We start from the raw sequence: 14793 nt of genomic DNA on the forward strand, positions 1-14793 counted from the left end.
AAAATCTCTGCCTGGGTAGATTAGTAGAGAAGGCGCTGTTATAAACAGCTCTTAGATTATCTTTAGAATTGTAATCAGAGTTGTTTTTCTTTGACCTTAAAATAGTTGTTTTGTTGTTGGTGGTGGTTTTTAAGCTTTTTTCTATTCTAGATTCATTATCACAGAAAAAAAAGACACCTTTTTATATAGTTTAATGTCTACAATCCTTTGTCCTCACAGATTTTACTGTGTAGATAGAAAAATTTCATTGTTTGCAGACATGAATAATTTTAATGTTACACAGAAAAGCAGGAACTGTTGCCTGACCCTGATGGACACCACAGAAAACCCCAGTAGAGATGCTGTTCTTGGAAGCTAAAGTCAAAGCAGGCCTGCCTTTGAAGTCCATTGTTGAGAAGACCATTGTGTTTTGTGGGGGAGGAGTGCTCAGTGCTAGAAGAGTTAATAAACACCAAGAGCTGTGCTCATCTTGTAGCTTTGGTAAGCCTTAATCTGTAAACTTGATTACCTCCTAACTCGCCATCTCTTGCCTCCCCCTTGAAGCACTGCAGGGGCTTTATGGTGGTATTAGTGGCATTTTGCCCAACATTGGCTTTAGGGAAATCATTCTACAAGAAAGAAAAGCAGAAAGACTAGATCTGTCTGCTGTGTGCAGTCATGAACAGAAAAATAAGCTTATGAGCTGCAGAGGGCAGAAAGGGTTTTCTGTCCTTACTTGAAAATTGCAGGTGAAATGTCACTCTCCTCTTCTTGCAGCCCAACTCGTTCCAAGCCTAGTGGCACCATCAAGAAGGACTCACTTGAGATGCTTTCAGCAGGATACTCCGCAGTATGTCATGGAGAGTCCTTTGTATTCACCATATTTCATAAAAATATGTTCTTGAAGCTATAGCTGTCTAGGATTTTTCTTACACACACATACTCACACAGTGTTTCTTTGTGATTCTCAGTATCGAAGATATTCTAGAGTGTGAGAGCAGATTGAATGTTCCTGTTTTGCCAAAAATCATTAAGTCATTTAAATCGTTAGTGTGGGGTACTTGTTGTAAAGGACTGATTAAAAGCTCAGAGAAGCCCTTGTACATTTGTCTATTAATCCCAAAAGCTTTCCAATATTTTCTCTTTCTAATGAGGAGTCTGAGAAGATGATGTATTATTTCATTTAAAAATCTTAGAAGATAAACCAAGACAGAAAAAGATTATGGCCACAGACAAGAGATTAAACTATTCAGGCAACATGCTGTAATAAATAAGAAAATACTGAGGCAATATACTGTTAAACTGGGAGCCAGTGGGTAGAAATATTGTGGTTTATATTTTGGCCCAAACTGAAGACAGCTGTCAGAGGATATGAGAGAAACAATGAAAATTGTCACTTGCCCCCTGAATATTTCAGAGTTAATTGACAGGTCACCTAAAGAACAAGTCTGCCCTATAAACAAGAGGAAACAACTCAGAGGAGCCAGTTTGGGCATGGATAGCAAATGATGACTGAAGCTTGCTACTATGCTTTATGTCTGTACAGTGGAACAGAAAGCAGCATGCAGACCTCACCAGTGGTATATGGCATTGCCTGCTGTAGGCTTTCTGCTTTAGGCACAGAATAAAGTTGTCATGAGTTACTTCTTACAGACTCTTGGAGAATTGAGAAGCTACTCATTGCTATAGGTGTGTTATGTTTGCACCTTAGCTCAATCTTTTATGGATCAATACACCCAGAAACAATCTTTTGTGTAATAACTCATCATTTCCTTATGGTCTGAAGTTATTTCTTTTCTCTTTTGAAAAAAAAATCTGCAAATTAGTGTTTCTTTGTTGTCAGATTATGATAAAGTAGGCAGTTACACTATTCAGTGAAGATAGTCTTTTTATTGCTGAGATACTAGTTTGCTTAAATTACATTATTTGTTCAAACAGTGATACACCCATTGTGTTAGTAAACTATGCATTTATAGACTTGAGAAGATGCCCTGAGAGAGAAAAGAAACCAAAAATTTCAAAACTGTTTTAAGGCATAGTTGGGAAGATGAAGGAAAAAAAGGGGGGTATAAAGAATGAGGTGTGGAGTAGAAAATTGTTAAGAGAGTAAAGGTTGTCATTCTTAGGTGCCGTCGAGTCGCTTCCGACTCATAGCAACCCTGTGTACAACAGAACTAAACACCGCCCAGTCCTGTGTGCCATCCTCACAATCGTTGCTGTGTTGGAGCCTGTTGTTGGAGCCACAGTGTCCATCTCGTTGAGGGTCTTCCTCTTTTTCACTAACCCTCTACTTTACCAAGTATGATGTCCTTTTCCAGCGACATGTCCAAAGAACGTGAGACAAAGTCTTGCCATCCTCCCTTCTAAGGAGCATTCTTGCTGTACTTCTTCCAAGACAGATTTGTTCATTCTTCTGGCAGTCCACAGTATATTCAATATTCTCACCAACACCATAGTTCAAAGGCAGCAATTCTTCTTAGATCTTCCTTATCCATTGTCCAGCTTTTGCACGCATATGAGGTGATTGAAAATACCATGGCTTGGATCAGGTGCACCTTAATCTTCGAAGTGACAGCTTTACTTTAACACTTCAAAGAGGTCTTTTGCAGCAGGGTCACCCATGATGGACAGGTTTCAACGGAGCTTCCAGACTAAGGCAGACTAGGAAGAAGAACCTGGAGATCTACTTCTAAAAAAATTGGCCAGTTAAAACCTTACGAATAACAACAGAGCATTGTCTGATACAGTCCTGGAAGATGAGCACCTCAAGTTGGAAGGTGCTCAAAATATGACTGGGGAAGAGCTGCATCCTAAAGTAGAGTCGACCTTAATGACACAGATGGAGAGTAAAGAACTGTTGCTTGATTAATTGGCTGCTTCTGTTTTTTTTTCTCAAAATGAAAATAGTTTTAACTGTGTTCTATTTTTACTCATTATTGAAAACTTAGTATGAAGAAAAAATAATGTTGCAATTTTCCCAAAAACCGCATGTCCCAGAGAGAGCCCCAGTTAACATTTTGTTGTGTAGTTTCCAGACTTATCTCTGTGTATATATCTACATATATCTGCTATTCTTAATGATGCTGGTGTGAAATCTTTACTTATACATCTTTCCTTAATATAGTTATTTCTATGGGAGAAATTCCTAGAGGTTCAATTGCTGACTCAAATGAAATATATATACATCTTGCCAAATCAGTTTTCAGAAACAACCTTGACTAAATTCCCTCTAACAAATTTTGCTGTTTCCTTTACAACCTCACCAGAATATGGTGGTGGTATTTTTTTTTTTTTTTTCATATTTGCCAATGGCTGGCAAATTTCACTGGTAAATTTGTATTTCTTCTATGAGTTGCCTATTCACATTTGGTGCCCTTTTTTCTGTTGGGAAGTTTGTCTCTTATTTATAGGATTTATAAATATAAAGAATAAAAACCCTTTATTCATCATATATTTTATAGAAACCTCCCTGTCTTGGGTATATTGAAATTCACTTTTATTTTCTTTTAATCCTATCTCCCAACTTTTGATAAACCTGAAGAATGATGATACAGAAACGGTAAAAACCAGTTGCCATTGAGTCAGTTCCGACTGGTCATAAGTCTGGTGATTGACCATGACTCTCAACTCCTTTGTTTGAAATAAATGGAGAGTGAAGCTTCTAATTATTATGAATGAAGGAAAAATGCCTTTCTTCCTTTCAACAGTTTGTTCTTCCCTTCGATGTTCCTTCTATGTGAGGTACATCAGAGCCAGATAAATAATTTCCATCTGTTTTTATATGCAGCAGTGCTGGCCCTTGAAGAATGGTGTAATTCCTTCCTCTCTTTTCTTGGAGAGATACTGTCTTCTCCTCCTGGAAATTTCTAGCTAGAGTATCAGTAGATGATAGAAGGTATTTTATGGCAATCAGTATATTGAGTATATTATTCTGCTTCTGTTGTTCTGATAATTTACATAGAGTGAAACACTGGGTAACAAGTTAACTGTAAAACCAAAACAGATAGACCTTCCAACATGATTTTTCTATAATGTTTTCTTGCGTTGTTGAGTTGAAGTGCATGTTAGCAGAGGTAAGAATTTTTTTAGTTGCTTAGTATTTCATTTATGACATCAAAAGTCATAACCTTACTTTATTCTTTTGACTAGAAATTCTCTCTCATAGTTTCCAGTCTTTCTAAGTTTTGTGAAAGCATCCCCAAATTACTGAGAGGCATCTAAGCAGTTTTTATCTAGTATTTTGTTTGTTTCTTTGGCTGGGGCGGGGGTGTGGGGGGACTGAGTGTACATTATGCGTTTCTTATATATATATATATATATATATATATATATATAAGCTTTTTATTTTGAAGGTTTTCAAACATACACAAAGAAGGAAAGAATAGTATAAGAAACCCCCATTATCCTGGCTTCAACAAGTACAACTATATTGCCGAACTTACTTGATCCATACCTTCCCACCTTCTACTCTTTGCTGGTTATGTTTTTTTTATAGTTTTATTGAGAAATAATAATTATTTACATACCATAGAGGAACCCTGGTGGCACAGTGGTTAAGTGCTTGGCTGCTAACCGAAATATAGAACTATTATTTACATACCATAAAATTCACCCATTGGATGTGCACAATGTAATAATTTTTTAGTAAATTTATAGGGTTATGCAGCCATCACCACAGTCAAGTTTTAGAACATTTCTGTCACCTCAAGTTCCCTTATGCCCCTTAACAGTGAATCCCTTCTCCCACCCCATGCCCCACATGGTCATTGATCTGCTTTTTGTTTCTAAATATTTGTCTTTTCTGGAAATTTTATATAAATGGAATCCGATCATATGTAGTCTTTGGAGTCTGCTTTCTTAACATAATGTTCTTAGCATAACGTTGTCATCCATGTTTTAATATGTATCAGTAGTTTGTTCCTTTAATTTTTAAGATAGTCTTCTTGTAGTTGTAGATCCCTTTCAATTTGACTTTCTTAGCCTTTATTTTGGCTTAAAATTGTGGGCTATGTGGTGAACACCAACTTCCACCATTATTTTCTTTGTCATTTTGGAGGGAAATGGTGATGTTATTCTCATTTTTTAATATACTGGTCTTTCCTACACATTGATTGGTTGTTAAGTTGTTTAAGGAAATGGTTCCTAAATAGAAGAACCTTCTTTCCAGGTTCTTCTACTCCTCTTCCCAGGTATTGAATGTCAGTTTAACAATTTTGCCACTATAGTCTTCCATAAAGAAATTCCCTTTCATTTTAAAAGTAAACTGGTTTGCCATCAAAGATACAACTATTGGTCTCTGCTCATCTGGAGCAAAAGAGAATGAAGGAAACCAAAGACTCAAAGAAGAAGCTAGTTTGCAGGACTAATAGCTCACACAAACCACAGCCTCTTCTAGCGTGAGACCAGGAGAGCTAGATGGTGTCTGGCTACCACTACTGACCAGGGACATGATAGAAGGTCCCGGATAGAATGGAAGGAAAATGTACAACAAAATTCAGATTCTTAAAAAAGGCCAGACTTACTGGATCAACAGAGGCTAGAGGAAGCCCCGAGACTGTCACCCTAAGATACCTTTGAACTTGGAAATGAAGCTACTCCTAAAAGTCACCTTTCAGCCAAATAACAGATTCGCTTATAAAATAGTATCATCCATGACTAATGTGCTCCCTTAAACAATCAACTATATGAGACCAAATGGTTAATATTTACCCAAAAGCAAAGAGGAGAAGGCAAGGAGGGGGAGGGAAACTAGATCAATGGAAACAGAACAACCAGAATGGAAATAATAAAAATGCTGACACATTGTAGAAATTGTAACCAATGTCATAGAACAATTTGTATAAAAATTGTTAAATGGAAACCTAATTTGCTGTGTATACTTTCACCTAAAACACAGTAAAGTATTTTTTAAAAAGTAAATTGTTTCCTGTTTTTAGAGAGGAAAACATTAAAATTTACTATTTCATATGTCAATTGCCAAGTTTTCCACCATAAGAGAATTTAAATAGGTCATAAGAACAAAGGCCTAAAGCTGGTCTTAAATGTGGTTGTTAGATAAATGTACTTTCAACTCCATGCTGTTCCAAGTTAATAAGAAATTTTCCCTTATCTCTGTAGTTCAATATAAGCAGATTATTTTAATTTGTATGATGCTTCAAGCTAAATAGTGTACAGTGGAGTCATAACAATGTTATAAACATATATTTTTGTACGTGAGGTTTGCTAAGATAAATACTTAAAAAGTAATTTACCCATGTGAAATCACAGGTAAAGTTATACAAAAATTAATTCTAAATGGATCATAAATCTAAATGCAAGAGGTAAAACTATAAATCTTCAAGAAGAAAAGACAGAAGAATATATTTGTGTTCTTAAATAAGCTAGAGATTTTTAGATAGGATACAAAACCTTGAACCATTAAAATCTTGTTAATACATTGGACTAAATAAAAATTTTAGATGTTTGCTCTTTTAAAATCACTGTTAAGAAAATGAAAAGGCAAGCTACAGACTGGGAGAAAATACTTGCAAAGCATACATCTAATAAGGGCACTGTATGCAAAATATATAAAGAACTCTTATAACTCAATTATAAGAAAATAAACAAGTCAGTTTAAAAATGGGCGTGTGTATGGACTCTTCCACTTCACCAAGGAAGTGGAAAGAATGACAAATAAGTACATATAAAGCTGCTCTGTCACTACTAGAATGGCTAAAATTAAGAAGACTGATGATACAAAATGTTGGTGAAAATGTGGAGACGCTGCAAAACCCATATACACTGTTGCTGGAAATGCAAAATGGTGTAACTACTCTGTAAAACAGTTTGGCAGTTTGTTATTAAGTTAAATATACACTTAACATATGACCCAGCCATTGCACTTGTAGGTATTTACCCAAGAGAAATGAAAACATGTATGTATACAAAGACTTAGATGCAAATGTTCATTGCATATTTATTCATAGTAGCCCAAAACTGGATATTCATTAATTGATGGAGGGATACACCAATTGTGCTATATCTATTCAATGGAAAATTACTTAACAGTAAAACGGAAGGAACTATGGATATACACAGCAACGTGAATGAATCTCAAAAGCATTTGCTAAATGAAAGAAGACAGACATAAAAGACTATATAATATGTGATTATGTTATATGAAATTCTAGAAAAGACAAAATTACAGAGAAAGAATGCAGATCAGTGATTGCAAGAGGCCAGGAGCTAGGAAAAGGAAATTGATTTCAGTGGGGCAAGAGGGAACTTTTTGGGGTGATGCAAATGCTCTATATCTTGATTGTGGTGATGATTACATATTACATGCAGTCAAAAAAGAAAAAAATCTCATCAAACTCTATACTTAAAATGGATGAGTTTAATTAAACATAAATTAATGTCCCTATAAAGCTAATTACAGAAAACAGACCTACAAAGCCCAGCATAATAAAAGTTGTGCCTACTTTTCCAACTTAAAAATAATGAAAGTTATATTGTGTTTGAATTTATAGGCCTTTAGCTCAGCAAAGCCTGCTGGTGGGGTTGGGTGATCGCCATATAAGGCAGTAATGATTAAAATTTTTCTTTCTTTGCATGACTAATGTACTGATGGTTTAAATACTTATCTATATTCTGATAAGTTCTTCTCGTCTATGACCATGCTGTGACCTCTCAAAACAAAAGTTAGAGATCGGAAGTAACTAACTGACAATTACAGTGGTTGATACACTCCAGTTTAAATAGAAGTGTCCTTGGTTAAAATATGGTTCATTCATCGGTCAAACTGTCCTTATTTCCTTTAATTGAATTAAGATGGACAAATGAGAGATGTGTGCAAGACAGAAAAAAATACTTCCACAAATCACCGTTATCCTCCCTGTGAGTGTAAAACGAATCAATTAAGAGCATGTCAAGGCATCTTTTACTCTTTAACTTTAAAGCAGAAAACATTTTATAAAAATAAAAATTTGAGTTAGAAATTGAGAGAAACTGGTTACCTTGTTTCAGTTACATGTAATTTAATTTTATGTCTGAGAATTATAGATTATTTTATTTTATATGCCTTTGTTTGGGCATGAATTGCAACATTATGCTAAAAAGCCTTCATTTTTCATCTCATCTTCAAATCGGAAATGCCTAATAATAAGAAAATACACAACTCACAATTGTGTATAGTCAATTTGATTTCATCTGTAAATTTACTAAATAGTATTCCTTGGGGAAGAGGCATGAGAATAGAATGGAGGGTAAATTCGAATTTTTCTTTTTCCCTCTAATAGCCAGTTACTTTGAAAAACTACAGCGTCCCTTCTCTTTCTACTCCATTAAATTATTGTTTATTCCCATTGTATCTTATGTGTGGATTCTTAAAGATTTTATAAAATAATTTTTAACCTGCTGTATTAAGATTTATTAAAATTAGTTATCTGTCCCTGTATCTTATCTCTATTTTTACTAGCATACACATGCAGATTTACACTGCTTAACTCTCTAATTCATATCTTTTCATACTTGAATATATTTTTTTCCTGCTTCCTGAGTTTGGTTATAGATATATTTTTTAAATTCATTTGGATTTTTGTTTTATTGTTAATTTTTTTATTTTAGGAAATTCAAAATTCAAGAGATATTAAAGAGAACATACTAAAAAACCTCTCTCTTACCCCTGCCCCCAGCGACTCAGTTCCTTTCTTTAGGGGCCACCAATGTTACCAGTTTCTTCATCCTTCCAGAAATGTTTTTTGCAATAAATACTGTTCACTTGGGTCAGGAGGAAAAACTGAAGCAAACCTTACTTATAAATTGGTGAGTTCAAAGTTTCAAAATTGGTTTCTACACGTTGATTTTTACAGTCAACTTGACAACTTAAACCAAGTCTAAGATGTTAAGTGTTATCAGGGACATCAGGATAGAGCCTTCACTAGATATCTTAATAACTCACTCATAACACTCTGAGTATTTTAGAGTTTCCTATCTCTGGACTTCATGTCTCTGACATGTGTTCTAGGCTAGGATTACTGGTATGTCTGTGAAACTCGTCTCCTACCATTTGTCTTTCAGTATAGACCAAACCAGCGAAAGAGAGCGTGGATATGAATTACTGAGTGCGCTGCTCACCGACACACCTACCCATGTGGTTATTCTCTTGCTTGTACAGTCTATTCTTTAAAAATTTTCCTTTTAAAATACCCAGAGCTTAGAATAATAATTTTAACTGCCCTTCCCAAGATAAATAAATAAGCAATAAAATTTTAAAACCCCAAACAGGACACTAAATTCCAGGAGAACACTGGCATGCATGTTTAGGGTTATTTATTGATGGCTTTATTCATTGGCAGTGTAAAGTGTGTGTCACTTGTCATTAGCAGTAACTATTTCAGCACGTTATGTTCTCTTTTTATTTACTCTAGTGGCAACATGTTTCTGAACAGGGCCACTGACTGTGGGTCAAGAGGTCGGTCTTTGAGGTTAAGAGTGGATGGGGTCATTTGCTATTAACCTAAGATTAGCAGCTAAGGTTTTTCTTCTTTTTTTTTGCTTTTAACAGATTTCCTTCTATTTGTGTAACATGCCAAATTAATCTTGCCCAATTTTAGAAAAAAATTTTCCTTTGTCATCTGTATTTCATGTATTTAAATTTATCATTAAGGTATTTTTTTCCAAACCAGCTCCTTTTCTAGCCCTTTTTCTTAGTCCACCAATGTTAACGTTTTCTAAAATATTTAAAATTTCATATCTTACGTCCATCTCTCAGTGTACAAATGCAACCTATATTTTCTATACTTTTGGACCTTTGGGAGTTTTTTCACATATTTACATACCAAACTAACAATACACTGTAGAATTTCAGAATTTCAGGGGTGTTGTTTCCCTTGAAACAGTCTCTCTCCTTTCTATTTTTGCAATTAAACAGTCTTTAACTCCAAAACTATCAAGCGTTGTTGTTATTTAACTTTGCGGATCTTATTGGTTGGTGCTCCGATATCTAAACCTCCTTTTTCTCTCTACCCTTTAGCAAAAATTGTCACCTATTACAGTGTAGTTTCATCAAATGTCTTTGAAACCCATCTAAATATAAAGATATTGACTGTAAAATGTGTTCTCTGTGCAATTTCCCATAAGAGATTTTCCACACAATTCCTAATTTATATTCTGGATAGACCAGAAGCTTGCTCTAGGATCGAAGTATTTTTTAGGTTTTTATTCTCTAACATCTTTTGATTACTAGAAGGAGTTCCCTAACATCTGTTTGATTACTAGAAGGAGATTTTACTTGCCTTCAAAAAAACGTTATTGTTATTAGTGATTCTCTTTCTCTCTCTATCTCTGTAGTATAGCAGTAGGTTGTAGCCTGTGATCAGTATATAATGAATACACTTGTGAATAAGTATATAATGAATATATTATGGGTGCAAGGTACTACAGGCAAGGGAAGGTCCTCAGTGCAGACTTCTCAGAGTGCAGTGTTGATCTTGATGAGTAAAACAAAAGAGGGGAAAATAAAGTTTATATGTAGAAATTGAACTATATTAAAACTATACCAAAAAAAAAAAAAATTTCCACTGAGTCAATTCTGACTTATGGCGATGCTGTAGGACAGAGTAGAACTACCTGGTAGGATTTTCAAGATTGTAATCTTTACAGAAGCAGACTGCCACATCTTTCTCCCTTGGAGGGGCTGGTGAGTTTTAACTGCCAAGCTAACTTTTGGTTAGCAGACGAGCCAGCACTTAACCACTACGCCACCAGGGTTCCATATTAAAACTGTAGGAAGGATATATTAAAAGTCAACTTGATTTCATAGAATAGCAAACTTCAAAAGGAATGGTCTTTGTATACTTGGAGTTGAAGAAATTAGAGGAAATTTAAGGAAGGCTTTCTAGAGACAGGATACCTGGGATGGGGAGGAGTCCACTCCCTGACAGTCCAGGTAGAGAAGACAACATTAGTGAAGGTATAGAGGCAAGAAAAGACATCATCTATTCAAAGGGCTGCTGAGGAGGTGAGTGATGCTGTAATATTAAGTCCTAGGTGGAAAGTCCAAGAGATGAATTCAGAGCATTGTACATGTTAGTTAAGGCCTTGGACTTTACCCTATAAGGAATGGAAAAGTGTTTTATGCAGAAGAGGGGTGACATCATTGGGCTTGCATTTAAAATGCAATTTGATAACTGCAAACCCAAAACACTTTGCTGTTGAGTCAATTGTGACTCATAGAGACCCTATAGGACAGAGTAGAACTTCCCAGTGGGTTTCCAAGGCTGTAAATCTTTTCAGAAGCAGACCACCACATCTTTCTCCTGTGGAGCAGGTGGTGTGGTCGAACCGCTATAAGGTTAAGACTGGAGTCAGTGAAATCACTTGAAGTGTTGACCTATCCTAGAGCGGGAAGGAGAAAAATAGAGAGGAATAGAAAGTTAAGTTAAAATTGTGATGTCATGGTGATTGAATATCATCATGAGGAAAGGGGGGAATTTAATGTGAACCCAGATTTCTGTCTGTGTAATTAAGTGGAAGAGAGAATGTAAGAAGTGAAGTGGTTTAATGGGAAAGTTAATACATTTTAGGAATGTTGAACTTAATGTACTATGGGACAACTAAGGGCAGACCACCTGGCACTGAGTAAAGATTGGGGAGTTATCAGCATATTGCTGCAGTGGATAAAAGGAAAAGTATGTAGAGTGAGAAAAACAGTGGGTCAACGGCAGAGCCCTGAAAACAGCACAGTATTACAGACCTGTTCAGGAGTTGCTAAAGAAGCAAGAAGAGAACCCAGAAAGTGCAGTGCCACCAGAAGTTATGTTGTTGTGTGTCGTCGAGTCGATTCTGACTCGTAGTGACCCTATAGGACAGAGCAGAACTTCCCCATAGGGTTTCCTAAGCTGTAATCTTTATGGGAGCAGATCACCAGGTCTTTTCTCCCATGCCTTTTGGTTAGAAGCCGAGTACTTAACCATTGTGCCACCAAGGCACCTTCCAGAAGTTAAAGAAGGATGAATTTCAATCAACAATGTCATTAAATATAGGATAGTACAGTGGTCCTCGAAGATAAAGACAGGAATATCCATTTACTAAGAGCAGTTGAGTATAGCAGTAAAGATGAAAGCCACATCACCACAAATTTTGGAGTGAATAGAAATGACTAGGAAATAAGAAAATAGAGACATGGAATATCTCTTCTTCTTTGATGTCATTTTTAAGAGGGAAATTTTTTTTTCTTTTAAAAAACTTGAGCATATTTATAGTCTGAAGGATAAATGCAGAAATTAGGTAGGAATTAAAAATAGAAGAGAGAGGCTGCCTGATGGAACAAGATCCTGAGGAAGTAGGAGGAGATTGGAAAAGAAGGAGGGAGAGCTCAGATTTATGGAACAGGTAGAAATAGTTGGGTGATGGGGATATATTTGCACTTATAGACAGTCAGTTGAGGGATCAAGATGATCGGCCTAAAGCTCATATTAGCCTACCTTATCTTGCCTCCCAGGCACTTAAGAGAGATTATTCCACCCACCCTTCTGTTATCAGGAGGGACCAGTCCCTGGAGAAGGACATCATGCTTGGTAAAGGAGAGGGTCAGCGAAAAAGAGGAAGACCCTCAGTGAGATGGATTGACACAATGGCTGCAAGAATGGGCTCAGGCATAGCAACGATTATGAGGATGGCACAGGACCAGGCAGTGTTTCCTTTGGTTGTGTATAGGGTTGCTCTGAGTCGAAACTGACTCAAGGGCACCTAACAACAACACCTGCATTTAATTTTTACTGTTTACAAGGATATAAGTACATAGGCTGGTAGCAAAAAATTTTAATGCCGTAACCAAAAAAAAGAAGAATATATAGGTCACCCATTAACATACTTCCAGGGATAACATTTTGGTATAACCTTTCGCCTCTCTTCTATAAGTGTGTATTTTTTAAATGGCTGTGTAGTATTCCATAATTTGTTTAACCAGTCTCTTATTAATGAACGTTTTGTTTGTTCTTTTCCTTTTGTTTTGCTATTACTGTCTTTGTTAGCTTTGTTTTCGTTTTTTATTTTTCATTTTATAAACAATGAATTCTTGTACATTTTGGTACATTTATATGATTTTTTCTCAGGATAAATATCTAGAAGTAGAATTTCTGGATCAATCAGTATACGTTTTATTGTTGTTGTTGTTAGATGCCATCGAGTCATTTCCGCCTCATACCGACCCTATGTACGACAGAACAAGACACTGCCCGGTCCTGCACCAGCCTCACAATTGATGTTATACTTGAGCCCATTGTTGCAGCTACTATGTCAGTCCATCTCGTTGAGGGTCTTCCTCTTTTTCGCTGACCCTCTACTTTATCAAGCATGATGTCCTTCTCCAGCGATTGGTCCCTCCTGATAACATGTCCAAAATATGTGAGACATAGTTTCGCCATCTTTGCTTCTAAGGAGCATTCTGGCTGTACTTCTTCCAAGGCATATTTATTTGTTTTTTGGCAGTCCATGGTATATTCAACATTCTTCGCCAACACCACAATTCAAAGGTGTCAGTTCTTCTTCAGTCTTCCTTATTCATTGTCCAGCTTTCACATGCATATGAGGCTATTGAAAATACCATGACTTGAGTCAGGCACACCTTAGTCTTCAAGATGACATCTTTGCCTTTTAACACTTTAAAGAGGTCTCTCGCAGCAGATCTACCTAATGCAACGCATCACGTCTTTTGATTTCTTGACTGCTGCTTCCATGAGTGTTGATTGTGGATCCAAGTAAAATGAAATCCTTGACAACTTCAGTCTTTTCTCCATTTATCCTGATGTTGCTTATTGGTCCAGTAAGGATTTTTGTTTTCTTTATGTTGAGGTGTAATCCATACTGAAGACCATGGTCTTTGATCTTCATCAGTAAATGCTTCAAGTCCTCTTTACTTTTAACAAGCAAGGTTGTGTCATCTGCATAACACAGGTTGTTATATATATATATATTGCCAAATCACTTTCCAAAAGGATGGTCAGGTTTACAGTCCCATATACAATGTAGGATAATGACTTCCCTATATTCTCCCAATATTGAGTGTCATCATTTTTTGTTTGTTTGCCAGTCTAATATGCAAAAGTGGTGTCTTTTCCTTACATTTCTTTAATGTTGAATATTTTTTCGTGTGTTTTGGTCATTTAAGAGAATATATTTTGAGTGTTTTTAACTCGTTACTTAAACAATTAAAAAATAAGTTTTTAAACTCATTTGAGGATAAGAAACTTTTAGCAAAGCTTGTGTATATAAGTATCTGTGAAATAGCAATAATATTGCCCTTTTGGCTTAAAGACGAATCAAAATATGAATGACTTAAAAAGAGTAACAGTAAAAAGTTGGTTGTGGGGAACTCTTTAAGTCATGATGCTGTTATAAGCCCATAACTTGAGGGAACCTCCTTTCCAAATACATAGGAATGATAAACTATTTTAAAAATAAAGGAAAAAAGAATAAAATTTAGAAGATATGACAAAGTTAAATAAGATAAACATCTCTGTGAACCAAAACTGAAACAGAAATGCAAGGGGCTGAGAGGGGAGATTCTGAAAGCTGAAAATTAGCTCAGGTGGCTGCAAGTTAGACTCCTGCAGGATGTTGGGAACTAAGAGTGCCCCATTTGGAGCCAACTACTGCCTTTAAAAGGGTGTTCCTCATCTCATAACATGGATGAAACTGGAAGACATTATGCTGAGTGAAATAAGTCAATCACAAAAGGACAAATATTGTATGAGACCTCTATCGTAAAAACTCATGAAGAAGTTCACAGACAAAATGTAACAATCTTTGTTGGTTACCAGGGATGGGAGGGGT

At 35.9% G+C, this 14793-nt stretch overlaps 1 protein-coding gene across 3 annotated transcripts in view; it reads left to right on the forward strand.

Annotated features, from left to right (window-relative positions):
* Positions 1-14793, forward strand: part of BCAS3 (BCAS3 microtubule associated cell migration factor) — a 641765-nt gene that overhangs the window by 442809 nt on the left and 184163 nt on the right. Inside the window, exon 25 of one of the 3 annotated variants that reach the window (XR_002824359.1) lies at positions 284-2313. The exons of the other annotated variants lie outside the window; for them this stretch is intronic. The gene's annotated coding sequence lies outside the window, so the exon portion shown is untranslated. Of the gene's footprint in view, positions 1-283; positions 2314-14793 lie in introns of those variants that run through there. 3 annotated transcript variants of the gene reach the window in all.

Source organism: Trichechus manatus, unplaced genomic scaffold (genome assembly GCF_000243295.1).
Source record: "Trichechus manatus latirostris isolate Lorelei unplaced genomic scaffold, TriManLat1.0 scaffold00054, whole genome shotgun sequence".
NCBI classification, from domain to species: domain Eukaryota; kingdom Metazoa; phylum Chordata; class Mammalia; order Sirenia; family Trichechidae; genus Trichechus; species Trichechus manatus.